Here is a 26,485-nt window from a genome sequence, read left to right as displayed (position 1 = left end):
TTTCTCTTTCCATCTGCCTGCTGCACACTGAGAAAGAAACATCAAAACTCTTCAGGAACTTAGGGATATATTGAATTCAGACAACGGGGAGTAATTTTTTTTTTATTATAAGTTCCCAGGAAACATCCACAGTTCTGCACTTTCCCAGCTGAAGAAAGGAAGGGACACTGACTTAGAAAAGATATAGAAGGGAGCCAACAACGAAACCTTGCTTTTTCTCCCTACAGTATTACCTGCTTTACTTTTATAGTATTTCAGACTTAGCACTACATTAAGAGTTGCTTTTAAGTTAGCTTGTAGTGCTGCTGATGTTTTTCTGTAAGCACAAGCAAGGCTTCCTGTTTCTTTTTGATAGTTTATGTTTCTACTGAAGTCGAATGGAATTACCTGGGACAAGTGCTGGGAAGAAAGCCTTGCTTCTAATTCATAAAGCATGCTTTGATCTGTGTAAGTAGAAAGATTTTGGATTTTTCTGTAATAATAGGTGGAACAAGGCAACTTTAATATAGCAGTACATACCAGCTCGACTTGAAATAATCAGGTTTTCTATGATCATACCCAATTAAGGCTTTCAAACACTCTACCAAATTAGGATAATTAACAGAATCTAAGGATGGAAAAATGCTGCAGAAAGGTTTGGTGAAGTAGAAAGAAAACCCTAGCAGTAACACTATTACAGATAGAACTGAAGTCTCCTAGCCACTACAGTGATTGTTTGCTATTGTCTCTGATCAAGGTTAGACAATAGCAGAGAAATAACTAGTCTGCTTTTGTATGGTGGTTTCAGGTTTAAGTTACCTGACAATTAAAAAAAAACATTTCTATTTTGCCCTGAGCTGCTATTTCTGTGTAGTTTTAATTCTTGAAGGTAAGGATTGTATCAGTTCTTTAATAAGTCATGATGAATTTAGCACTAGTGTTTTCAGTTGTATTGAAACCTAACAGCATTTAATATCTGATAATTCAGCATTTCTTGCTAGACAGATACATGTACACAAAGAAAATAAATCCTTCAAATTCTGCTCTCAAAACAGCTCAAAACAAAACTGTGTTTTCATATGCAAAACCAGATGTGAGTCCTTTTGATCCTACTGTCTTCACAGTTTCAGTGTATCTCAGAGATATTATCTGTATTCAGATTCCTTTTGGTAATCTTGATATGTTAATCTTTATAAACCCAGGATCACTTAGGTTAGCTACTGAACACTAATGTGCTGGATGTTATGCTGTGTTTTTGCTACTGAAGACTTAAGGTACCTCTGTAAAAGGAAGTCCACATGTGGATTGAACAGACAATTGTTGACCGAAGTGAGTGGTTGTTCTTTTGCCTTCATATGTGCATTAAACCAGCCCTTAATTAAATGCCTTCTAGAGCTCCACAGTCTGGATGAACATAGTCAGGCAGATTGAGCTGTGCAGGTTGAGCTGCACAAATTTACTGTCTCATGCTAGCAAAGTTTAATAAATTGTTTTCCTAGTGATACATTTTACAGAGCTGTAGATATAAGAAAATGTTTCAAGTCTACTACTGCTATTTTATCTGACTAATTAGGTCTTAAAGAATTATTAACTCTAAATAGGTTTTATATCTCTTGTTCACTTGCTGCCTTTAAAAAACTAACTTTTTTTTACAGTGAACCTACAATTCCAAAGCAAAATTCATCTTAAAACTAATTAGAAATGCTATTATTTTCCAGCAATTTGTATTTCTTTAAATGAAATTAAAATCAGCCTAGGTTTATCCTGTAATGCCACTAAAGACAGCACCTGAATGCTCAGTGGTGCATCCTAATTAAGTCAATGTAACCTGTAATGCTATTCAGAACAAGGTAAATTAGGTGCCATAGTTTCTTTTTGTTATAGATTCATGAACCCTCTGAAAACTTATTTCCCCTGCTAATGAGCTAATGAACTTTGGCTCATCATAAATCTCAAACTGAATGTGCTTTATTTTGAATTATTTCCATATTCACCAAAGACAATTTAGGACAAGAGTTTACCTTTTTTTCCTCTTTGGGAAAGTAGGGAATGTCTGATAATTTAGTTAGAAATTATTTCTTTACTTAACAACACTTCAAACAGTCACTGAGGTATCTGGCTTTAGCAACAAATTATTGTGGAACAAATTTCAGAGGGGAAAAAAGAAAGGAGACAGGATAAATGACAAGAGCTAGGAGACCAAGCACTTTAGGCAGGTAGCTTAGAAACAAAAGCAATTAGGCTCCTAAATGTACTATTGTCTCCTCAAGTTCTTGAATTTGCTGTTTGCTGAATGAACTGTGCTGTTATGAAGAGATTTAGTTAGGTATTCAGAGGTCCCAATGCACGGAGGTATTTACAAAGAACACTGCAAGGTTAGCCTGAGAAAAGTTTGACAATGTCTATCTGTACAAAGAAATGTCCATTCACATCTGTTAACCTTTCTTCAGATTATGGATAATTGTTTGTTCTTTTTCTCCATTTTTATAAATTATGATTCTGAGAATAAACTAAGACAATTAAAAATCCAGACCACGTTTGGTTAGCTTAATCAAGAGATCATTCATAAATCTTCCCACAGTATTAATGACAGACTTAATTTAATTGATAAATAAATACTAGAAGAGACTATTAGTGCTTTGTAGCAAGGTTTCTAGTCCTATGTAATCTAACTGTGAGCTCATGTGGTAGCTACAAGTATATTGCTCAACGTTTTTGCCCGTACTGACACCCATGAAACATTATTATCATGATGTTTTGCTTCTATCTCATTGCTTTGTGGACTCTGTTTCCCTCACTTGGACTTGTTTTCTACTTTGAGGGTGCCTTAGGCTTCCCCTTAGCCTGCTGACATCTGTAACATAAGCCTGGTGCTTCCTACCCCAAATATAATACTGGAGGAACTTAGTTTAGATTGAGAGTTGATGGAAGTCTGCCTTTAATGTAGATGTTAAACAGCTAAGCATGAATACCATCAGATTCCTTGCACAATAAATTACTATGGATGTAACAGAAGACCTCAGAAGTCACAAGATTCTGGAAATAACACATCTTGCTCTAGGCTGAACTAGCTTTTTCAAAGTAGAGATACAACTTTTCAATAGATGTTCCATGGAAGGCTGGTTATAGTGTACACTGACTTCTGTGCCAATATAGGCATGTCATGTGTCTTGGAGATCCACACATCTTGAAGAAGCTCTTACTACTTTAACAGATGCCCAGTGACTGAACTGGGGATTGAGAAAATTGAGTTATCAGTTTCTTGAGCTACATTTGGCTGGTTAAGACTCTCCTGATATACAGTAATTGCAGACCAGATGCAAACATGGATCTGTGGTTTGCAATTTTGCCACTTTTCACACTTTCTGGGGATTTTTTTTGGTGAAGTATCCCCATGTACACTTAATCCCAGGGTCAGACAAACACATTTACAGAGATGTCATATGGATTATATTAGTGACTCAGAATCAATCATTTTGTTTACTGCTATTCACACTTTAAGATAAAGTTCTTTTGATCTTCACTTTGCAGAAGATAATGTCAAAAGTTTTATATGAGTTTAGAGTTTGTGCTCCCTATTTGTACACACAACTAACATATCAGCTAAAAAACTAGTATGTAGCTGGATCAAACCAAAATGGCTTTCTAGGAACTTACATTTTAACTCAGAATCTGCTTCTGTGTTCAGTTTGTTAAGATATTTCACATGGTCTGTCTGCATCTACTTTCAGACGTGACTAACAGACAGTAGAGATGCAGACTGTCCCAGAAGCTAGTTTCTGTACAGAAGATCCATTTCATAGAACAAGATGCAGTGAAAAGTTTTATGACATGAGAAAAGGAAACAAAACTACTCAGAAGAGATGTTCTCTCATTATACTACAGTACCCAGTGATGAATCAAAATATATTTTGTTTTATCTAAAGACATTCCAAATGTTTCTAAAGATAAATGTTTATTTTATTGGGTTTTCATTCAACTTAGGTTTTCTTTTAAAATCAGGGACAATAAAACTGACCAAAACTTTTTTTTAATATCTCGTCACTCCTTTGGAAGCAGAATATTTTTCTTCTTGCCTGCAGTTGAAGGCCTGACCCACAAGATCCTGGAAGTGTGGGAGAAGGCTTCCACTGATTATTGTAAACTCTTAGGCAGTTAGAGCACAATTGCCCAGTTATGCAAACAAAATACGGTACTTACATTTAAAATACACAACCACTGTGCATAAATACCAGTCGTTTCCAAAAAACAGGGAGTTTGTGTTATGAAATTCTTGGTGTATGAAATGTCTCTTGGAATATTTGGCAACATATTTCTGCCCAAATTGTAGCATTAACCTATTTGGGAACCTCTCAGTTTACAAGTCTGTTACGTGGTGTCTTTACATCTGTCTGTGGCTTATGTCTGTTTTGAAGTGGCTTTAAATCTGTTTTTAAACCAACTTAAACAAATGCTTTTTTGAACAGTTTTATTTTGCCTCAAGAATATCTAGTTTGATTAAACTCAACTTTATGCCTGATCAAGAAAAACTCCTAATAATTTTAGACTTGAAAAAGCACTTTTAAATGGACCTCTAAGGTATCGACATGGGGGCTAATTCATGTAAAATCAGTTAAATTAAGCCTTCACAGACAAGGCTTAATATCAAATTAGTTTTTGTCCCTATATAATGCTAAGTAGGTAATCGTTCTAAAACTCTATTTTTATTTTTAATTCTCAATTATGTTGTCTGTTGGCTCACTCTTTGAGCAAAGTTTAAAGCATGTAGTCACAACAAAGGTTTTCTATTAATAAAAAGCCATTTCTGTAAGATATCCAGAAAGATTTTTTAAATAAGTTAAACTGTATTCAACACTTAATGTGTCTTCATGTGTGCTGGATATTTATCTCATCAAAGTATTCTTCAAAATCACCAAAGGCAGTCAATTCTTTAAAGACTGAACCTCCACCTGCTTTGGTGATATATATTTTTCCCAGGGTTTTGGGTCAACCCTGAAGTCATTATTTATGTTTTACTGGAAGACTACAGTCTGAGACCTGTCATATTCTGTTTATGAACCTGATTTCTGCTCATTCTCCTCCAAAGGCCTCTGATTTTTTCTGTCATCCTGAAAAAAATCTCTGAAACCGTTAAAAAAAAAAAAATCTTTTTTGCGCATTTTTTAATGAGGTTGCTGCAAACTAAGATAATAACAGATAAAAGGGCATGATTCTGCCACTATTGCTATCACTGGAATGGACCTTTCTTGGAAACATATCACTGTTGTATACAAACAAGGGTTAGAAAGAGAACCTGAAAATGGTAACTTTAAATGCCTGCAGGTTCCCAACTTAGCACAAAATCACTCTTGAGAATTGTCCAAAACTTTGTGTTTGCAAACTCTCTGCTTAGACTACCTAAGCTTATTTGCTGTCAAGTTGCTTACTTATTACCAGTTAGAGGAAATGGTATGGAAGTGCATCCTATTGATCTTGGTTGCAAGAAGGGTCTGAAGAGGATCAAAGAGAAAGGAAACTAGTGTCCACGCAAACATCCTTCTTTTAGATTATAAGATAATGAGATCTCCAACTTTGGAAAAGAAGTGGAAATACCAAAATCTGTTTCAGAGGAATGCCATTTTGTCTCCTGGTAAGTTTAATTACATCCAGAATCACTTTAGCATTTCTAATGACATTCTAATTTCATTTTTCAAAATGAGCTTCTGTGTCTTCCTCTGTTGCTCAGTGGAGAGGATGGTCACAGTAGGAAGCTATACTATAGAAGCAGAAAGCACTAAGGTTTAAATATGCAAGTCAGGATACAATAACTGTTTTGAAACTTCTGTTGTTTAGAAGTTCTGTTTCCCAGCTGGTTTTTAGGTCGTTTCTCTATCTACTTCTACATCCAGAGTAAAACCACAAAAAAACAGGGTATTTTTTTCATATACAAATAAATATATAAGAGCAAAGGAAAATATCAGCCAGAAGTAATTATTCTGGCTTGAACCAGAAATGTCAGGAAAAAAATAATTTTGTGCCAAGTGAGAACTACTCCCTCCTCCTTTCCACCTCAGGAAGCATACAACTGAAGTAATAACATCAGGATCTACAAAAGCCTTTGTCTAGTTTTGGGGTGATTTTACACTTAAGATAAAATCAAATAAAATTTCTGAATGGAAGAAAAAGTGACACATTTAGAATGACAAATATTTTGATATTTTATACATTTTTTCCAGTGTGGGGCCAGATGTAGTAGCAAAAATGTCTCGAATTTGCAAACAATTCAAAAAAATCTAGCAAACACAGTATTTAAAAAACTTCTAGCAACCTATTGGACCATTTTAGCTGTACACATCTAAAAACAGTTTCTATGCATTGATCTCATATGTAATGTAGTTTGACATCTAATTCATGATTGCTTTGAAGTGTCTGAGCAGACTAACATGAGTGAAACAGTGAAGATATAATCCACAGCCAAAATTGTGACTGACTTGGCATGAAAATACTAGGATTTTTTATGCATTGAGTTACCAAGGACATTTTGAGGATCTGTTCCAAATCACATTAAGATGTGACATTTTGTACTGCCTGTATTATTAAATTGTGTATTTTCATTCCTGTGTATTGTCAGTACAACATGCTTGATATCATCAAGAAAAGGCTGATTTAGGCATTACTTAGCATGGCATTTGACAAAGGCTTTTGCTACAGAAATCACTCTTACATGAATTGCCAGATATTTAGCTTAACAGGGTACCATCAGCTATGCACTCTTGAATTCAGTAGATAAATGTCTGCAATTTAAACTATAATTCTGCATTTAATTATTTCAGACTGGAATTTAGCTAGTCACATAACATGTCTGCAATGTGTGATGCATCAGAAAGACAAGAGCCAGCTCTAAAGGGGCGTGTTGGTCTTCACAGCCCATCCCAGCATGCTGGGTATTGTTCCTGCTCATGGGCCAGAGTCAATATTTATGCATGAGTATGGGGGGAACTGACAAGGTCATGTGGAAGACTATGCTGCACTACTCCCCTTGTTTGGAATTAACCCTCACCTCTTTAGACAGTGCTTCATAGTTGCTTGAGGAAAATGAGACCTTGGTGGTAGGAAAAATAGCAAGATCTTAGCTGAAAAACAAATTTTGACAGACAAAACTTCCAGTGATCTTCATTCTAAAAACTTGGTTTTGTTCAGTTTGAAGTATTTTTCAGTCTAACAGAAAATAATTATTGGAATGGAAAGAGCTGTGGAGCACCTATTCGCTGCTGAATATCTGTGGATGTGATACCACCACAGATTAATTTCTTCTAATTGTCATAGGAGTGGCCAGAAATTAAGTGCAAGACCAGCGTAACAAAGCATAAATCTTGGGTTTATTCAGCTGGCAAAATACCATCTGCGGGTAGTTTGGACATGGGAGATGATGTGTGGGGTGCTGTCTAAAGTTCTCTGAATATTTAAGGTGGATATCTAGGTGTAATGTTCAAAATAAAAATAAGTCATCCTAAAGTCAAATTCCTTTGGTTCACTATTTTTCTCTATATATTATTTATTTATACATTCCTCAAAAAGGTGATGTTTGTGAAGATTTTGCAACACACTAAAAGTAAAAACAGTATCAATAATTACATAAAAAGCACATAGCCAACACATTATGAACTCAGGCTTTATTGGTGTCTTGGCTTGAGTAAGGACATGATTTTAAAATGCCTTGGTTAAACCAACTCAAAGAATCAAAATGAGTATAAGTAATTCACCTTTAACCCTGGTTTATATGCATGTAGTTCAATTAAGTAAAGCCTCAGTTTAAGCTATAATTTTACATGTCTAAGTTAACAAGCATATTTACAATACAAAAAGGAATTTAAAGAATCATAATTATACACCATTAATTAGTTCTCATAACACCAAGAGCATCTCCATTTTCTCAGTAGTTAAAGAGTCAGAAATTTCCAGCATGTTGGGCAGCTAGAATGGGGCTGTGATTTTGTGTTAGCTTCAGAGCAAAATCCAAGGTTTGTGCTCAGTTATGTAGAACTTCACTTCTGGACACTCCTGTAAAGATTAGAAAAAAAAATTAACACACCCCAAAGTTAATTTGTGCTTGAAATAAAAATCAAGCTTAACTTGCTACACACAGCTTTGCTTTTTCTTTTTTGAGTTAGATAATGCCATGTGTGTGTGTCAAGCATGTAGAGCCAGAGTAGCCGCTGGGATCTTAATCACCTTTCCAAAGCTACTACGTTATACAAAATGTTATCTTGGTCTAATGTAATCTTATAAAGCAACATGCATGCATGCACACTGTGGATTGTCAATTTTGTGCTCTTACACAGATGATCTCCTGACCTCTCCCTCTGTCCCTCCCTCCCTCTCAATTCTGGTGGTCCTTACATTTGAAATATTTGTGTTGTTCTAAGCACATGCACATTAACTGGATGTCAGTATACTCAGTTTTCAGTCAAGTATTGATATAATATTCCTGTTAAGAAATACAATACAGAATTTCTTGATGGACTGATTATATGAAGTGGAAAACTGGTAATATATATGTGGTGGCACAGAATTTACAGAAGCATTTTTTCCATGTGTATGAATTCCTTGCAGAGTAATGATTCTTACTGAGATGTATGGATAGTTGTGTACATAGATGTGCTTTCCATATATGTTAATAGATATTGTGCATAATGAGTGTGTTTATGTAGTCATGTCTATTTGTAGGTAGCTGTGTGTATGTTCACAGATATGTGTAATCTACTGCTAGTTGGAGTTATTGGGAAGAGTGCTGTGTTTAGGATTTATTTGAAAACTGTGTAATATTTTGGTAATATTTACCTCCTATATAATGGGATATTCTGTGAGACTGTCAAGTGAAGTTCAGCACTGCTGATTGGAAAGATGGACTTCTGGTTTTGTCTCACAGATAGAGGAACATGAGTTTTTTTACAGGAAGTTATCAACATCATGCCCTGGGTTTACTCACTGTTGGACTATGTAAGAGGGACTATTGACTGTATGGCAAAGTTAAATTAATTGCTATTTGCAAACATGTTTGAGATGCTTACATTAAATTTTTCATCACTGCTAATATGGTGCATTGGCTCAAACAGAAATAGGAATTTGTAGACTCATTATTTAATGTAGTAACAGTATTAAAAAAATAGCTTGGGAAAATATCTCTAATATTTATTTTAAATTAGTTTTTCTTCAGAGATGTTCTTCCCAGAGAAGTTGCTTTCTGTAACATTTGCAGAAACCAAGAAGTAAGGGGGTATAAAAAGAGTTGAAGGTTTGTTTTAATTGTAGCTAATATTTACAAAACATTTTCAGAGATACTCAGATTTAAAGGAAAGTTTTGGGTTCTAAAAACAGTTGCAGATACATTTAGATTCCTATTTTATCTGCATTATCCCTCCTATCACAGACAAACTGACTTGTGGATAGGGCCACCCTCCTAAAGCACCAGAGCTCAGGTGATAAAAAGAGGAAAGTAAAGTAATAGCAGGTGTGAGAAGACATTCAAGCTATTACCAAGACTACCTAAAGGATCCTTATTCTAGGCTTCTGGGGATCCCTTTCACAGCTACAGAAGGCATAATAAACAATGGATAATGTTTTTTTATAAGGACTGCTTATCTCTTGCACCAGCCACTTAATTCCTTTAAATACTCGAAAGTGGCTTCCTCTTCTCAGCCTGAGGTGAAAACTGATTATTAACCTGTTGTATTCCCTGAAGATTAAAAAAGTCAGAGTTTAGTAAGTGATGGTGGTAGCTTTGTCTCATTTTAGCACCAACAGTATGAGTATCTAAAGGCAAGGCACGGCAGACATAGGTACAGCTAATATTTTGTATAACACTGTTTTGTGGAATATTGCTTTTCCACCCACTAACAGACAAACTGAGTTTCTTCAGTCTTTTCTTGTGAGCGTCCATCTATCTGTATCTAGCTTAGAGTTGAACAAATTGCCGTTGGGTAAGAAGTTATTACAAGCCAGCTGACCTATAGCTGTTTATGTTCTTTGCCTGTTACAAATATAAAGTGATATAAATGGGGATAGCTTAGCCTGTTTTCATGGTTTCCTGTCTGCCACTTGATCTACACAGAAGAGTGAGATATACACCCACAGACCTATTTTTTTAATATCCATCCATAAATAAAGGTATATACAGAAATGGGCACATACATGAAGTAAACATACGTCAGGCACACTGTTAAAAAGTTTTATTTCACTGCTTGCTCCATGTAAGATTGTTCCAGTTCCAGTATATTGCTTATTATTTAAGGATTGACTGCACAAATGGAGAACATTAATATCTTTTAATATACACATAGATTATGATCTAAATTACACTAGTGAGGGCTAATGAATTAGTTACTCTGCATGTGCTTCAGTCTAACTGGAATCAAAATTATACTCACAGTGCTCTAAGCAATTTACTGAACTGGTGTATGCAAATGAATGTAATGAGTGTTGAAAAATCTGCAGGTAGGATTGGAATTTAGGCAGTAAATTCTATAGGCTGTTTAAAATATTATTTCAGTGTACAATGAGAGGATCCTGTGGAAAGAGACTACTCTGCATGTAATTTTAGAATACCTCCCATTTTCTCATGCTTATGCATTTACAGTTGTGCCCAGTTCTCAGCCGGTTTGTGAGTAAAGATCTTTGTGTTACCACAAAGTGAACCTGGACCTTACTGGTACAAAACTGCAGAGTAACTAAGTAAAACTAGGTGAAACTTAGCTACTCTCAGTCTTTTCATTTCAAAAGACATATATTTTCCTGCATGCATTCAGTAATGCACTGTTGGTTAACATACAGATATTACCAGTCTAAATAATTATATTGTTTGAAAATAAATCTCAAGAAGCCAAATCAAATACCTGTAGGACCAAAAGCCTGACTTTTGGAAGCTGAAACAACACAGAAAACAATTTATTAGAGTAGCAGTGGCAAGTATTTTAACATTACCAAATTGTAGAAAAAAAAAGGTCCGTGCAGTGAAGCCCCTTGAGGCATAACGAGCTGACTGAGACCAGAGTCATGTGAGTGAGACTGGAGATAGAAGAGGATGCATAGTATGGTAGAGTTCTGTTTACTTAACATTGAATGTCTAACCCATCTTATTTTCTAGAATTAAGTAAGAGGAGATTGCTTCAAAGTTGTTTTGAACTCCAGCTCTGCTCAGAACCCCTGTCCCTTGCTTTTTCTCGGGATTGCACTGTGATCTGCATTCCTCTAAGGCTTAGTTCTTGCTTGCTTTCTGCAAGTTTCTATAGAGTATTTACTGTTGTTTTGTTTTTTGTTTTTTTTTTTTTTCTTTTTAAATTATTTTTTTTTTTTTTATTTGCTGGGTTGGTTGGGTTGTTTTGTTTTAATCACACATGAAGACTCAACAACTCTCCTAAATCTCCCTTTGTTACTTGGGAAAATGTTAGTCAGCACAGCTCAGCCATGTTCAGGCTCAGTGTTCAAGTTTTCAACCAGTTAGCGTTCACAACAGCATTCACACATCTGTCCTATGTATCCTCCATGATGGTAGCTGTCACTCCTAGAAAATTTCCTGAAGTTGTGGGACTCATCAGTCCTCTCCAGGAACTGAGACTTTTCCATTAGGTTGCAACATGGGAAACTTCTTTTACTTATAAGGAAAAAAAAAATCACCATGAAGGTGGTCAAACACTGGAACAGGCTACTAGAGAGGTGGTGAAATGTCCACCCTTTGGGATACTCAAAACCTGACTGGACAAGACCCTGAAAAACCTGCTCTTCAGCTGTTCAGCTCTGAGCAGGAGGCTGGGCTAGAGACTTCTAAAGCTCCCTTCCAATCTACACAATGCTGTCATTTTGGGGTTTTGAATGACAGCTGGGCAAACCAGAAAAACACACCTCAAACAATATCAGCAACCACCAGTATAAATGTGCTCCAGGGTAGAAGTGGAAGTGACAGGGTTTCTTATGTTGGGTCAGGCTCTTCCCATGTAAAGGCTGTTCTGTGTTGCTGAGGCAAAGTAATCCAGAAGGGCCGTACCCTTCTGTGAGGGGATAACTGTACTGGCAATCTGCACTGTTCTCCGCTCTCCGAATCCTGTGTGGAAAACAGCTATGAATGGATTTTTCTGCTAGGCTGGTGACCTTTTGCTTTTGTTGTGGCCTCTCAATGCCACTGGCAGTCAAAACAGTTTAGGAGAATCCTCGTGATATATTCACTTCACGCAGGGGCCAGGCCAGCACATACATGGTTTATGATCTGGTAATCTTTTAATTCCTGCCCCTTATATCTCCCAGTCTGCTGTGTGTGCTGATGGGTGACAGCCAAGGGTTAGGCAATTACTGTATTTGGCAGTAAGGAATTGGTTCTCTAACGGTAATGACAGCGCCTTTCATAGAGGCCAGGGGAAAGATAGAGGAGACCAGTGCTGTGCCAGTGCAATCCCTGACCACTAAGTGTCCCTCAAGAAGGCCATGATAATATTCAGTAGTCTCTGATCCAGTGACACATTCAGCAGGACAGTGGTGTTTTTCTGGCAGTGGGCAGGTCAAATGTTAGCTTAGAGGTTTTTTAGACACCAAAACCTGTATATTTTGGTGAGTATGGGGAAGAAATGGCATATCCCACTTGCCTACTGCTACATCTGTCTGAAATGAAAGTCCTACTGAATGTAGAGCAGAGCTTAGGTTTATACAGTACACATATTTTCAGAATATTCACTTGCTATGTATAAAATGAAGAGGTCAAGTCCTTTTTCAAATCATGTGTCTTATGGCTGGCTGAGAATACCTATTATCAAGGCACAGAAAACCAATTTCACCTGATTCTTATAAACATCTGCAGCTGAGCAGCAAAAAATGAATCTTGTGCAACAGGAACAGGAAATTTGATGGATAGAACAATAATAAATGGAAATGTAAATCTAAATTATGGTTAGTTAGATTTTGTAGCATTCCTCAAGCAGAAAAAAATGCTAAATTCATTGGATGAATGATTCGCTTTGCATGGTTTACTCTACTGTATCATTTGACATGTGTTTTGGGATAGGACTTCGTACAATTTTTGAAGAAAAAGCCAGAAATGCATCATTACTTTGAGAAGATGTAACTGTGTCCTGTCCAACATATGCATATTACTCAAAAGCTACAGAAGGAGTGTTCATTCAATATGGTTATGGTTGTGTGTTAGTGTTGCCTGAATAATCAACTTTGGTTTTTGTATGTCAAAGAAAGTTTTATACAGTAGGTACTCCGAAGGTAGGGGTTTTTTTTTCATTGTTATTATGGATGTCTAAGGGCTTTTAACCAAGTAGTTACATGATCATAACCAGGTAATTTTAATTTTGTGTTTCTTAGTTGTTTGTTTGTTGTTGGTTTTTTTTTTAATATGAGAAGTATCTACTGTTTGGAGTAAACCATTCTTAACTGGGTGCTTGTGTTAGATTCCTGCATAAATAAATAAACATATGATTTGGGCATTATATTTCTATATTTTCTGAGGAAATTAGTATTCCTTTGAAACTTAGGAATTCTTCAATCCTATTTTTCTTTATTAAAGAAACGTTCTGTATGGAATGGATATAGAAGGGAGACAGACGACAGAAATGCTTTTTAGCATTTTGCACATCAGCAGTTACCCAGCATCAATTTGATTCTCTCCTCCACACGTTGAAACACAGCTCAGAGCATTAAACCCATCCTCCAGTGATTGGGACAAAAGTAGGTTAGTAGAGTGGGTTGCTAGGAGACCAGTGTCAGCGTCATCTATGACCTTGCAGAGCATAAAGAAACTGTATAGATTTATTGAGCTCTGTGGCACATTGTCTAAGTCCTCTGCTTGGCTGTCTTACTCCATTTCCATCTGCCATAGTGCTCTTGTGCTCCCTCACACATGCACACATGCCTTCCTCCCCAAGAGCAGCCATGTACAAGGAGATGCACCTCTGCTTCTTGAGACTTCCTAAAACATCACTGTTATTACTCTGTTGCATTAAGCTACAGCATAGTCTCTTAGCTAACTAGACACAGAGAAAGCAGCATCAGCAAAACCCCGTCCTTTTAAAAGCCTGCTTCTTCATACTGTTGCTGTAAGAAATATAGGAATCAGTTCTACTGGGAACAGCATTATGAAAAATGTATAAACATCACAAAGTAATTTTGCTGTCACATTCAAAATGTTTTTTCAAAGTTGCATCAACAGTTTTCACAGCTGAGGTGACTTAAGCCTAAACAGTCATGTACTGTAGGAAGCTCTGGCACTCCTGTCATCTTCCTGACTGCTTTTTTGGAAATAACTGAAGGTAGCAGGTAGGAAGGAAAAAAAAATGAAAAGGTGATACTCACACAAAGAAATATATATATTTTTTAAATAAATTCCTTTGGATGTGTAAAAGCTTCCCATTACAAAAATTTCTCTTCCTGTCAGGCGAATTTAGGTGCTTACCGTTTGAATGCTAATGTTTGAATTACAGGAATGAAAAAGACATGCAATGTGGGCCAGATAGTGAAATTCTAGTCAGTTTATGTTAGTCATTTACTTGAGGGAAAAGGATCACATGTAAAAATTTCGATTAAAAAGTGCTGTGTTGGGTACATAGACTGATGTGTGATCCTTTCCACAGCTCATAATGTGTATATGGTATATTGTCGGACAGAAATATATGCAATAACAAAGACTATTTTTAGGAATGAAAGGACCACTTTTCCTGTGCAACCAAATTATCTATATTGCTTTCCTCTGCCATGACAGGTCCTAATGAATGCTAGAGGATGAGCAGACTAATCTGTGAATGCCAATAAACTCTGCTTGTATCACAGAAGTTGAGAAAGTGCATTCCAGCTCGAAAGGCCTTCTTGGACGCAATTCTTTGTCACTTTCTTCTTGCATTTAAACCCACGGACTACTTTCTAGACTGACTGCAGCTGTCTTAGAGGTGCTCAGGCACCACTGTGAGTACCGGAGCATTCAAATCCTAGATTGTGTGTGACTCAGTGTTGCCAGAAGATAAGGTTCCTTAATCAGTCCCTGTAAAAAGTAAGAAATTTTGTTAATTTCTTATTACCACCCTCACGTTATGAAACACGGCTGAGAGATTTTGAAATCCAGAATTATTATTAAAAAATGCAGAAGTGGTAAAGGATTAGGAAGTTTTATTCCTTCTGTAAGAAGCTATTGAATCCTTCTATGTGGTGGGCCATAGAATTGAGATACAGAAAGCACTCTGTTGCCCAACACGGCCTATCAGCAGAATTTAGGGTCTAGAGTGCAATCCAGCCCCTGGCCCACCCCAGTGATCTTCCAAACTCCTTAGGTAACTAGCAGAGCATCTGTTCTGTGACCATTTCAGACACAAAATCTGGCTGAATGCTCACACATTTGCTATTGAGCATATCTGCAGGTGTCTCCACTTCCTGAGGGGCTCAGGATTTATTACCACTTCATCCCATATTTGATTCAGAATATATGCCTATTGCTTTGCCAAAATCCCCTTCAGGGTCAATTCTGTGGGTGGGTCCAGGCACAGGCCACTGATGCCAAATGGCACTAGACATATAACAGAACTATCATGGACATATTAATGATTACTGGTTCTGCCAGATTTTCTCTACAATACCCCAGTAGCCATAAAATAAGAGAATAGGATTAAAATATGTTCCCTACTAGTAAAATTTCAAGAGATGGTGCAAATCATTATTTGGAAGAAATCATGGAAGGGAACAATTTGAGTGGAAACATCTTCCTCCTTTTCTCCTTTCCATTGAAGCTGAGCCACTTTGCAAACACAATGAGGACTGCAGAACCAGGAAGAAAAAATAAATTAAAAAACCCCAAACAAACAAACAAACCACAAACAAACAAAGCAGGTCTACTGAATATAGCATTCTGGCAAGTTGTTCATATCTGGCAGCTAAGTGCCATGCACTCAAGTCACTCAGGTGGTTAAACCAACTGTCCTAAGTTCTTTATACACTTTACACTATTAATATTTATATCATTGGGATAATGTGGCTCTACAGATGTACAATGACATAGTAATTCAAATATTTTTTCTGGTATTTTGATAATCTATATTGGACTATGTTCACAGGTGAAATAAAAATGTCATAGTTCACCCCCTCCATTGGTTTTTAAGCTGATAACAATGGACAGAGCCATTCAAAGCCTCTAAGCAGGATAGACAAAATTATGTTTGGAGAGCTTGAGGCTCCAGGTGGGAGAAAGAAGAGACACAGAAGGGGAAGAGGTAACCTTAGGACAGAGGCCTGCATGACCTCTCATATCCCAATCTGCAACCAGGTCAGCTTTCCAGGGCCCTGAGACAGGCCAAAGGAAGAGTGGCCACCCTTGTACCTTTATACCCTACACGTCTAGCTGCTTCCTCTCTGTCTTAAATGGTGAGATCTTATTGAGAGTGTAACTATAAAGAGATCCTGTAAACTCACCTGAAAATAAGTTAGCGTTATTTTCAACAAATGATCAGAGAGAAGACTATGCATCCATAATGTGATTAGACAGAGAAGGAGAAGGAGAGGAAAAAAAAACCAAACAAAAAACCAGAACTGCCAATACTTTTATTTCCCCACAGTTTTATTTTCCCTGTTTCTCTTGAAAGAAACATTTTGATCTTTAAAGCAAACACCATCTCAGCACAAGAATTTCCTCACCACAGTATTATTGCCTCTATGCAAAACAAAAGCCTTTGTTGTCCTCAGCATTAGACAGCACATACTCTGAGGATGTGCATAAATAGAAGTGTCTGAAAGGCAAAATTGTCTTACTGCTTGTCTTCTTCAGAGCAATAAGACCTCATGTGCTCTTGATTATCTTCTAAAGTAACAATTAAAAGTAATAATCAGCAATTTCCCTTTTGCCTCATTCAGATTAAAATTAATCTGTGGCTATGTCTACATTAGTAAGATAAGACAATGCCCAGGAACACCATCATCTATGCTAAACTCCCTAAAGAGTCTGTACTCTTCTTTGGCTTGTGCCCACAAGAACTCCCTGCTGCTGCTGGACATTGCTCTGGATTTATAGCACTGCAATGAACATTAGGATTAAGGAGTATGGATAAAACGACTCTGTTTTATAGGCCTATGGACATAGGAATGAGATGTCCCATGCTAGTTGGGTATCAAGGATGGCACGGGAAACAAATAGGAAGAATTAGAGGTTTGTATGCTATTGTAATCTATGGTCTTACTGGGACTGTGTGTGTGTGGTGGGATGTTTTACATTACTGGAGTGCTGCAGTGGAGGGACACAAGCTCTTTAAGAAGGACAAGATGGGAAGATGAGGTGGTGGAATTGCCCTTTATTTGAGAGAACAGCTAGAGTGCATGGAGCTCTGCCAAGGGATGGATGATGAGCCAACTGAGGGTTTGTGGGTAAGGATTAAAAAGCAGACCAGCATGGGTAACATGGTAGTGGGTATCTGCTATAGGCCACCTGACCAGGAGGAAGTGGATGAGGCCTTCTGCAGTCATCTTAAGGTAGCCTCACATTTACAGCATCTGATTCACACAGGGGACTTCAACCTCTTTGATATGTGCTATGAGAGCAACACAACAGGGTATAAGCAATGCAGGAGATTCCTGAAGGCATTGGTGACACCTTCCTGATCCACGTGACAGAGGAGCCAACAAAGAGAGGTGCTCGGCTGGACCTTGTACTCACAAACAACAAATGGTTTGTTGGAGCTGTAAAGGTTAAAGGCAGCCTTGCCTGCAGTGACCATAAGGTAGTGGAGTTCAGGTTAATGAAAGGGAGGAGCAAGGCAAAATGTGAGATCACAACTTTGGGATTCAATAGAGCAGATTTTGCCCACTTCACGGGTCTGCTTGAAAGTATCCCATGGGATAAGGGTCCAGATGGAAGAGGGGTCTAAGAAAGCTGCTTGGTATTTAACGATCAGCTCCTCCAAGCTCAAGAGCAGTCCATCCCAATATGCGGGCTGTCAAGTTAAAATGCCTAGAGACCTGCATGGATGAACAGGGACATCCTGACAAAAGTAAAACATAAGAAGAGAGCACACAGAAGGTGGAAACACGTACAGGAAATCTGAGAGGAATATAGAAATGTTGTCTGAGCATTCAGAGTTATGGTTAGGAAAGGCAAAGTCCATCCTGACTGTAGGACGTTAAAGGCAACAAAAATTTCATCTGTAAATACACATGGAGCAAAAGGATGACTAAGGAAAATGCAGGCCTACTGCTGAATGGGGCAGGGGACCTGCTGATACAGGACATGGAAAAGGCTGAGGTACTGAATGTTTTCTTCACCTTAGTCCTTACTAGCAAGACCTGCCTTCAGGAGTCCAAGGTCCTGGAAGCTGGGCATAGAGCCTGGAGCAAGCAAGACTTACTCTTGATAGGAGAGAATCAGGTCAGGAAATACCTAAGCAAACTGGACAGACATAAGTCCATGGGCCCTGATGGGATGCACCCGGCTGTTGAGGGTGCTAGCAGATATCATTGCAAAACCAGTCCTGGTAATCTCCAAATGATCATGGCAACTGGGAGAGATGCCTGAAGACTGGAGGAAAGCAAATGTCACTTTTGTCTTCTTCAAAAAGGGCAAGAAGGAGGACCCAGGGAAGTACAGGCTGGTCAGCCTCACCTCAGTCTCTGAGAAGGTCTTGGAACAGCTAGTCCCAGAAACCATTTCCAGACTCCTGATTGACATGGAGATGCTCAGGAATAATCACTGTGTATTCACAAAGGAGAAATCATACTTCACCAGCCTCATAACCTTCTATGATGACTGGCTTGGGGGATGAGGGGAGAGCAGGTGATATTACCTGCCTTAACTTCAGCATAGCTTTTGAGACTGTCTCCCAGAAAATTTTGATAAAGAAGCTGATGGAGTATGGTTTGGATGTGCAGTCAGGTGGATTGAAAACTCACCGAATGGTCAGTCCCAGAGGGTTGGTCAGTGTTACAAATTCTAGTTGGAGGCCAGTAACTAACGTTGTACACCAAGGGCCATTACTGGGTCCAAGCCTGTCCGACATATTCATTAATGATCTGGATGATGGGGCAGAGGGTACCCATAACAAGTTTGCTGCTAACACAAAACTGGGAGGAGCATCTGATGCACAGGAGGGTTGTGCTGCTATCCAGAGAGACCTCAACAGTCTGGACAAATGGACTGACAGGAACCTCATGAAGTTCAAAAAGTGAAGTGCAAAGTCCTGCACCTGGGGAATAACAATCCTCTGCACCAATACCTGCTGAGGGCTGACTGACTGGCAAGCAGCTTTACAGAAAAGGACCTGGGGGTTCCAGTGGACATCAAGTTGATCATGAACCATTAATGTGCCGTGGTTGAAAGGAAAACCAATAGTGTCCTGGGCTGCATTAAGAGGATTGTTGCCTTCAAGTTGAGGGAGTTGTTCTTTCGCCTCTCTTCAGCACTGGTGAGGCCACACCTGGAGTACTGTGTTCAGTTCTGGGCTCTCCAGCACAAAATACATATGGATATATGATGAAGGAACTGGAGCATCTCTCCTATGAGTAAAGGCTCAGAGAGCTGGGACTGTTCAGCCTGGAGCACAGAAGGCTCATGGGGGTATCATTGTGTACAAATACCTGAAGGGAGAGTGTAAAGTGCCCAGTGACAGGACCTGAGGCAATGGCACAAACTGAAACATGGGAGGTTCCCTCTGAATATCAGGAAACATTTTTTCCACAGTGCAGGCAACTGAGCACTGGAACAGGTTGCTCAGGATTGTTGTGGAGTCTCCATCCTGGAAATGTTCGAAAGCCATCTGGACAAGGTCTTTCTCAATTAGATCCAGGTGACCCTGCTTGGGCATGCAGTTCAGCAAAGTGACCTCCAGAGATCCCTTCCAACCTTGACCATTTTGTGATACTGTTCCCAGATCCATTTAATATATTGTATATATATATGGCTGATATAACAGAAAATCAGAAGTGTGACTGAATCTTACAATATAATTGAAACTTGTCATAGTCTTAATCTGATGTAATTGCTTTTGGACTCTATTTTAGTATCCATGGACAAAACATCTGTGGATGTTGCAAGCGTCAAGATTAGGATATGCGTAAAAACCTTGTTATCTGCCGCTATTGTTACTAAGACTTTCTATCTTAATGATGCAGTGGGGTAATGTTATCGTATATGATCTAACACTCACTTAACACTCATTGATTTTAGTGTGCGGAGGGAGTACACTAGCCTGAAAAATCTAATTGTTATTCATGCAAAAAGATGCACTTTTGTGCAAAAATCATGGGAAAAGAAAATATTACATTGTTATTGGTAAAGGTAAGCTCACCTGAATGGTGGACCTAGGCTGGATGTACAGGTGACTCCCAGGCAAACCCAGGAATGTCATTCTCCAAAAACCCTGATCCCTCCAAGAGTTTGCTCAGCCATCAGAGTGGCACTATGGAGCTGTCACCAGGCACATCACACAGCCCCAGCCTGGGAACCTTGCTTGAACCCATTCATCAGCTGCATACAACTCAAAATTCACTTGCTGGCCACCCTTGCAGCATATGAAGAGAGTTTTGAAAACATGCAGCCAGAAAGTGGCTGAGCAGTTATATGTCAAAGAGGACTGGAGAACATGTCAGTTTCATTTGGAAAGTGTTTCCTTTGGCTGATTATTGTGTCAGAACCTACTTGGAATACCCAAAGAAGCAGGAAAAGAAGTATTATTTTTTTTAATGTTGTATAAAATCAAAATGATTCATTGGAACTTTGCTCCAAAGATTTTAACCAAAATATGTCTACTATTCTCCTTTTTTATTTTATTTTTCCTGAACTGAATCTTAATTTGAACAAGTAAATATATTGAAAAGAGAGGTAAAGCTTTAGTGAAATATGTACCATGGAAAATGTTCTTAAGTCAAACCTTTGCAGAAAAAGGATAATTTTCAATCTCTGAGTGACTGGAAGTATGACTACAAGTCGCACTGCACTGCGCTACACTAGGGAGCGTGAGGCAGACACGTTTCCTTTAACAAGTGTCAGATCAGCGAGCCCTCCCACCACAGAACAGTTCTGTGGATGTCTCTGGAGCTGCCTTCCCATGGTGCCATCACCAAGCATAGGCCCATAACACAGACTAGTCAGTTCCAGCTTCTTGACCCTCAGGGTGCATGAAAATCTCTTAAATACTCTGGAGAATGCCAGTCAAATACTTCTGAAAATACTACTTTCTGTCTGCCATTTATCATGGAAAGCTTTGTTTTTGGGAAAAAAAGTCAGCATGCAATGGAAAAAACGTGTGTTTGTAAACAAGAGATGGGAAAAATCTTTAGGCTAGGCTTGGAGCTATGTTGATAGACAGCTATCTAAGAATCTAGTCCTTCGAATTTGTTTGCTTTTAGAAACGACTTGCAGTGGGTTAGTGCAGCATAGGTCAGATATGAAATGACAGTACTAGCTTGGCATATAGCTGCATATTTACTTCAAATACACATGCTTCTTTTGAATATGAGTAGGATCAAAATTGGATGCAAGAAAGAGATACAGAAAGTTATTTTTATGCCTGGATGGCACTACATACCCCTAAAACATTGTAGGCAAGTTTTCCAGCCAGATTTTTAGATCACTGATGTTGAAATAGATGCACGTATCTTGATTTTATCTTCTCACCAGATCATTTCTGTGAATTCACAAAAGTGATCCTTTCCACTAGATAGGAAAATTCACAACAGAAATTTGATTTTTAACTCAAAAAATTCTAAGAATTAAATGTCCCATAGATGGAATTTAGTGATCACTCTGTGAACATCCTGCAGCCTAATGGTCTGATTTCACTGTATATTTTAACTGACTCGTGCTCGCTCTCCACCATCTCTTTTAACTTGCCAGACCCATACGTGAATAGATGCAGCACATTAAACTGTCAGAAAACTATTGCTCTCTCTTTTTACTGGTTTATTTTTCTGCCAGTTAGATGAACTGAACCTGTTTGCAGTGGGGTCAAAAGGATATCAGGACCACTGAGCTTCCTGACCAAGGGGAGCAGGACTACCTCTTTTTTGGTGGTAAAGAGCTATTAAGTCAACTCAACAGTTCCATGGTGCATATCTTACCCAATTTGTGGAGTGAGCGGCCTTTTAGGTTTTGACAAATTTCTAAATACATACAATGTATACAAATGGCCTTTATCTATGAATCAAATACAACTGAGATCAATCAAATTAATTCTAGCTATATGGCAGTGGCCCCACAACAGTGTGTTTCTGTGAGTTTATTTTAAACAGTACTGTCCCTGTATGCTGTGTCAATGTGTTATTGGTCAAGAAGGCCGAAATGTATGTCTTGTTATTTCACAGCCACTATTGTTTTGGGACTTGACTCCATCTGGTTACTGGAGGTGCTTTGGAAGGCAACAGGCAGAGAAGCACACAGCAGTACAACATGCTCAAGACAGAGATGCAGCACAGGAGCAGTCAGCTGGACGGAGATGCTGAGGGCCAACCTGCCATGCTTCATAAACCTCTGCAGGTGTAGGTGCATAATCAGTGATTTCCTGAACCTTGGCCTTTGCTTCTGAACATATTTGTGCACTCTCAGTCCTTGTCAGGAAGGAGGCCACCCTTCAGAGGCTCTTCTCGACTGCAGCGACTACAATGGTCGCACAAGGCCAAGTAGCAATTTTCTGCATGCCACTGATAGCAGGGCTTCCTCTTGGAAGTATTTTCCCTGGCAGGAAAGCCAAAGTCATGGCAAGGTCACCCTATTGGAGCTGGATCAGAATGATTCAGTGCAGTACTGGAATCTGGGCCACTGTTTTTAATGAGAACACATTTAAATTTCTTTGATATTTCTTTGTGGTACAGTATTAAAGCCCCCAGGGTGCAACATATTCCATCTTAGTTACACTAGCTTTGTTAAATAAGCAAATAATCAGTTACCTGTAAGCAAAAGAAATGGATTGTCTACGTGCCATGCATTACCACCTTTGCTTTAGAAATAAGTAGCTTTTTCTGCCTATGATCGTTTTATATTAGACAATTAGATATACTGAATAAATGTAAAAAATATAGTTATTATGAAAATATGTTATGGCTGCACATGTAAATGACTTCAGCTTTGTTTTAAGCGAGTGCACAGAATTTCTATCTTGTTTTAAGAAGAATAAAGATGATAAAAGCATGATTTTACCCTGCACCCTGCAATCTATGGGACATAAATATGTATTGCAATGTACAAAGAAATGGAGTCTGGGCACAGGATACCTTGTAAATGTCTAACTTGAAGATTAGAAGGAGGAGAACTCTTGAAGTGGAGGAAAAAATACAACAGTTCTGAAATAAATTACCATAATTTTGTTGCAGAGTCGCTGAGGCAAGCAGCTTCAACATAGTAGAGCTAAAACATAGAGAATGCCTTTGTTCTTGGGCCAAGAGCTGCTTCACCTGCTTGTAGTCCCAATACACAGAAAGGGATCATTGTAGAGAGTTATCCAGGCCGTATCCTTAAAATGACTCTAGACTTATGCAGAAACAGGTCACATCTTCAGGAGTTCAGAAAACTAGTTACTAGCAAAACAAACCTTTTAAAGGATTTGCCCAGCAAGAAAGCCAGTGTCAGAAAGGCCCGAACACCTTCACAGATTGTCTGATCTCTATGTTGGGAGAGATAACTGACTTATACATTCAAGACTTTGACATGCTTTGATTACTGGTGCTATAGGAGTGCACTAAACCAGGGCAATCAGAAGGAAGACTATTATGAAGAATAATAAATAAACTAATGCATGTTTTCTTTCCCTGCCTTTGCCCTTCTCTTTTTCTTTCCCTCATTTCAGGGTAGATAGGCAAAAACACCGGGGAAAAGTGAAGTATTCCTGCTGGACTTGCTCACCCTTCAAACCACACAGTTCAACGTACAGGGCTTATTGCTGAAAGTCATCAGTGAGGTTAGGTGTCAGTACAGAGCTGGTAACGTTCAAAGCTGCCATACCTAGGGAAGATCAAAGGTGGCAGAACTGTGATTGGGATAGCATCCTACAGAGAGATTAGTGTTCTTCTTCTTAGCCTGTTCTTCCCCGCAGTGCCTCTTAAAACTTTTCCCCAAAATACTTATCTCTTATACCTTTAGAAAATAAGCAGATTTTAAAAAATCTAATCAAATTTCAATAAAACAGACATACAAACCCCAACAAAAATCAATCACATACAATATAGTAACTAGCCAGGGGTTTAAACAAAGAGAAACAGTGGTTAATATAGGCTCTTTCATGCCCTATTACTTGTCTGCAGACTGCCAAGCAGGGCCCCAATTCATCAATGGCTAATAATGCCCATTTTTAAGCATACACAAATTAATGTTTTAACTCTGCAGTGTTGTCTATGAAGTTGTTGTCATTATAACAACAACATTCTTAGCAATGAGAATATTTTAAAATTAATAATTCAGACAAAATGGATATTACAACATGCTCATAATTCTACTGACTTTATTTATTCAGTTTTTCACTACAGCTATTTTGTGAGAAGAAATCCAGATATTTCCCTCAAGGTGTTCTTGTCTCATAAATACTTTATTAGGGAAGCAGACAGTGAATAGGTAAAGGTGCTTCCTACCTGGACAGCCTTTCATAAAACATGTTCATAAATCAAAGTATCAAAGACAAACAAAGATGTCAGGCTGATGTAGGTAACAATATTCAGGTTTGTGCTTATGAATACAGGATACACAATCTAGTGACTAAAGAATGTCACAGAGCTGAAGTTATTTACAAACTGTGTCTGGAAGCACTTAAAAATCACTTTACCAATTCAGGACCTACAGAACAGGTGACATATTGTTGATGCAAATGAGCAGAAGAATGCCATAAATAGGAGCGAGACAGTAAGCCCTGGTTTGAGAAAGAGTTGTTTGAAATCCGTTAGAATCCACTTGCTTATTCTGCTTGAAATGTACCCGTCATGGACAGTCAGATTGCCCTGAGAAGGCAGGATCTTTTTTGTCCATATCAGTATGCAGCAGTGGAATGTTACAGCCTGGAATATTTGCTGAAAGGGATGCCACTTCTTTGGTTCCTAGAAATCTTGAGTTATAAATGTGTATGCACACGTAGGGAGACATTCTGCTTTCCTAAATTTCCTCTCTTAATGTAACATACAATGAGACAAAGGGGAAGAATAAGAGGCATTGTGGGAACAGAAAGCAGTCTATAAACAAAGACAAGTCCAAATGACGTATGCAGTACTGAGCTCACTGTATTTTTTTCGTGTATTCAAACTGTTTAGTGTCATGCAACTGAAAGCAGATTTATGCCTTTTAAGAGATGACATATACGTCTGAAAAATGGCAGCACATTTCCCCATCAGCTGTGATGTGCTCATTTGGCACTCTGCAACACTGCTGCTGCCTGCAGCGCACATGGCTCCCTTGACCTTCCACCCTCTCTCTGATCCTGCTTGGGAACTGCTGCTCTGTGAACTCCGAGATACGCATGGACGCTGAAGGACTCAGGTGGCATTTTGTTCTGCACTCCCTGACAGACCAAATTTTCCTTTTCTTTGCCAGATTCCCCATAATTGTCTCTTTCTCTCCTACCCTTCACTGCCCTCAACTTTCTCCACTTTCTGGCCCACTGTAATTCCCAAGGTGGCCAGTGCGTGAGCTTGGCAAATAGGCAGTCCTGGTACCCATTTGGTTTGTTCTGCTGCAGTGGAGGCTTCTGCATCAATATCTGACCTTCTCTGGCCCTGCCATGGGCTGTACAGCACAAAACCCCCTTTTCCTATTTATAACAAAACTAATTCAAAATGGAAGATAATTTCCAAGTTAAAAATGAAGGCCTAACCGTATCCTATACTCGCTGAAGACAAACTGCTCCAGTACCACAGAGTATGCTTGCACTGATGTCACTTTCAATATATATCAGCTCGTCAGGTAATGAGATTGCTGCATTCTATTCTTTTACAGTGTATTTTGCAGTCTGAACTGTCTGATGTATAGAAGAACCTTTCATCTGTCCATTTTCTTCTAGAAGTAGGATGGTGTGAATTGTTAACATACCCTCATACCCTAACAGGGCGCAGACAAAAAGCTGCATGGAAGTCCAGGATAAGACTCAGACTGTGGCCAGATAAGCACGCACATTTCTAGTGCTTTTCTGGACCCTTAAAGAAAATGTGACCATAGAAACTAAAGAAAAAGAAATTCAATCTCTCTTCTCAAACTTGCACTTTCCTGTTCAGATTATCATGGCACACAGTTCATACATTTGGTAGTAAGAAGGAAGAATTTTTTTTTGTTTTTTTTTACTTCTGCTACCACTTTAAATTGAAATATCAATTCAGAATTCAGCTGATGTCCAGTGATTGTATACATTTCAAATGAGAATATGTGAAAATTCTACACTATACTGGAATGATTTACAGCATTCATATTCAGTACTTGGTTGTACGTACATATAACCAGTTCCTATTTGATGCATTGCACAGTTAAGTCCCATGCAACAGACCAGGGTATTTATTATGCCCCTTAATGAAACAGTACAGGCAAGGTATATAAAATGAGGGACTTTAA

This window comes from Caloenas nicobarica, chromosome Z (genome assembly GCF_036013445.1).
Source record: "Caloenas nicobarica isolate bCalNic1 chromosome Z, bCalNic1.hap1, whole genome shotgun sequence".
In the NCBI taxonomy this organism is placed as follows: Eukaryota; Metazoa; Chordata; class Aves; order Columbiformes; family Columbidae; genus Caloenas; species Caloenas nicobarica.
The sequence above is the reverse complement of the archived record's forward strand: the minus strand, read 5'-3'. Positions refer to the sequence as shown.